Genomic DNA, 3,006 nt, shown 5'->3' with positions numbered 1-3,006 from the left:
GGAGGAGGAGGAGGAGGAGAGGGAGGAAAACGAGGGGGATCTCCCAGCCTGGCACCGGCAGCGCCCCACGCGTGTCCCCACAGCTTTGGGAAGGTGCCACGGGGCGATCGGGGCTATTTCAGCATCGTCCTGGTAGCCCGGAGGGTTTGGGGCCAGCGGGAGCCACCCTGGGCCAGCCCTGTGGGACACAGTCCCGCTTCTCGGGGTGCCAGGGGCGCTGGAAGGGGGTCCCGCCATAAAAACAAAACATTTTGGGGTGAAAAGAGTGGGATCCAGGCGGGATAAAACGGGGGGGTGTTTGCCCCYGATTCCAGGAACCCCATAAATCGCTCGGGGCTGGATGTCCCTGCCCGTGCCCCCCCTCTGCCTCCCTCAATCCCTTCCAGCGCGGGGATTAGGTGGGTTTAGGGTCGCGCTGGAGTCGGAAATGGGATGCTTTCAAATCAGCCTGCGTCAGTGGTGCCCTCTGCCACTCGTGCCCGCGGGGATTAAAATAGATACGGAGATTATCGGAGCCACGGGGGCACCCCCACCTCGGGTCCCCGCTGTCCCCAACCCCGTGCCCGCTCAACCCTCCAGGTGTCACCCCAAAAGCMCAAAAATCTCCTTTTCCCTCACCTTTCTGCTCAAATCCCATCCCACTCCCCTTTCCAAACCTCTTCCTTAAACCGGAGAGGAGGAAACGCTGTTGCTGCTGCAGCTCCCCTCGCCAATTTTGGTATTTCCACCCCAAAATCCTCCAYTGGGTTTGAAATCAGTGCAGGAGACCCCTGCCTGCAGCCCAGGTTTATTTGTAGGTTTCGTTGGATTTTTTTTGCAATTTATTTATAGGAATTGTTCGTTTTTGCGATGTTTTAAAATCCTCAAGGCTCGGACCGGTCCCGTTTCAGCCTCTGTTCAGCGAATTAACCCCATCCCGGAGCAGCCCCGGTTTTAAACACGCAGCAGATTTTGGGGTGAATTAACCCCATCTCGGAGCAGCCCTGGTTTTATCACCCAGCAGATTTTGGGGTGAATTAACCCCATCCCGGGCTGGGCTGGATTGGAGAACAATCCCTGCTTTGGTTCAGGTGGAAGGTTGAAATGGGAATGTTTTCCTTGGAATTCCTTGGAATTCTTTGGAATTTTCCTTGGGAATGCTTTGCTCGGATGGGAAGATGCCAGAGCTGAGCGTGGTTTTTAACACCCAGCAGATTTTGGGGTGAATTAACCCCATCCCGGAGCAGCCCCGTTTTTATAACCCAGCAGATTTTGGGGTGAATTAACCCCATCCCGGAGCAGCCCCAGTTTTTAACACCCAAGCCCCGTTTTTATCACCCAGCAAATTTGGGGTGAATTAACCCCATCCTGGAGCAGCCCTGGTTTTTCAAACCCAGCAGATTTTGGGGTGAATTAACCCCATCCCGGAGCATCCACCGCAGCGGTGGGGCCGTGGATTTGATAATTTTGTGCGGTTTTTTGTAATTCCCAGGAAAGTGGCTCTTCCTCCCCATCTGCCCCCGCCATCTGCTCCCCACGGGTGCCGGTTCGGGGACAYCGGGGACCTGCTGGGAGCGGCACCTCCTCATCGACAGCATCTGCCTGCCCTGGAGCCTTTTCCCAGCGCTCCCAAAGCCGCTTTGCTCTTTGCTGGAACCGCTGGGGCGGTTTTGCTTCCCTCGTCTGAGTTCTGGGGATGCTCAATACCCCTTTCTGGCCCCAAAATGTCCCTTTTTATCTCCAAAATGCACCATTCTAGCCCTAAAATGCCCCTTTGTAGCCCCAAAATGCCTCTTTCCAGCCCCAAAATACCCCTTTCTAGCCACAAAACACCCTTCTCTAGCCCCAAAATGCCCCTTTCCAGCCCCAAAATGCCTCTTTCTAGACCCAAAATGCCTCTCTTTAGCTCCAAAAGGCCCCTTTCTAGCCACAAAATGCCCCTTTCCTGTCCCAAAATGCCTCTTTCTAGCCCCTAAAATGCCCCTTTCTAACCCCAAAATGTCCCTTTTCCAGCCCCAAAAAGCCTGGCTTGGGCACCTTCTTGGACCAGCGGAGACAGCGTGTCCCAGTGCTCCCAGTCTGCCCATTCCCCGAGAATTCCCAGTTCTCCCAGTGTTCCCAGTGCCTGAAAACCCCTCAGTGCCCCCAGTATTCCTAATCGCTAAGATCTCCCAGTGCTCCCATTCCCCAAAACTCCCCGGTGATCCCAGACTCCCCCCCAACCCTTTCCAATCCCATTTTCGCCCCTCTCCCCTCCCAGTCCCGGCTCTGGGGGGATCCGCGGCTGCACCCCGAGCTCTCTTCCGTGGGGTTGGGGATGCGTGGGGTCCTGGGGCGGGCGGGGGTCCCGGGGGTGCCCCCGATGCCGGTGCCGGTGCTCCCGATGTCCCCGGTGCTCCCGGTGCCGGTGCTCCCGGTGCTCCCGGTGCTCCAGGTGCCGGTGCCCCCGGTGCGGGTTTCCCCGGTGCTCCGGGTGCCTCCATTGCCGGTGCTCCCCGTTGCCCCGGTGCCTGTGCCCGCGCTGCCGGTTTCCCCGGTGCCGGTGCTCCCGGTGCTCCCGGTGCTCCCGGTTTCTCCGGTGCCCCGGTGCCGGTGCTCCCGGTGCCGATGCCCCCCTGTGCCGGTGCTCCCCGGTTCCCCCGGTGCTCTCCGGTGCCGGTGCTCTCCGGTGCCCCCGGTGCGGGTTTCACCGGTGTCCCGGGTGCTCCACTGCCGGTGCCCCCCGTTGCTCCGGTGCCTGTGCCCCCGCTGCCGGTTCCCCCAGTGCCGGTGTTCCCGGAGTCCCCGGTGCCGGTGCTCCCGGTTCCTCCGGTGCCCCGGTGCCGGTGCTCCCGGTGCTCCCGGTGCCCCGGTGCCGGTTCCCCCAGTGCCGGTGCTCCCGATGGTGCCGGTGCCCCGGTGCCGATGCCCCCCGGTGCCGGTGCCTCCGGTGTCCCCCGTGCCCCCAATGCCGATGCTCCCCAGTGCCGGTGCCGGTGCCCCCGCTGCTCCCGGTGCCGGTTCCCCCGGTGCCCCTATTGCCGGTGC

The sequence above is a fragment of the Malurus melanocephalus genome, unplaced genomic scaffold (assembly GCF_030028575.1).
Source record: "Malurus melanocephalus ecotype Western Australia unplaced genomic scaffold, MMel_1.1 scaffold_3243, whole genome shotgun sequence".
NCBI classification, from domain to species: domain Eukaryota; kingdom Metazoa; phylum Chordata; class Aves; order Passeriformes; family Maluridae; genus Malurus; species Malurus melanocephalus.
This window is presented reverse-complemented; position numbering follows the sequence as displayed.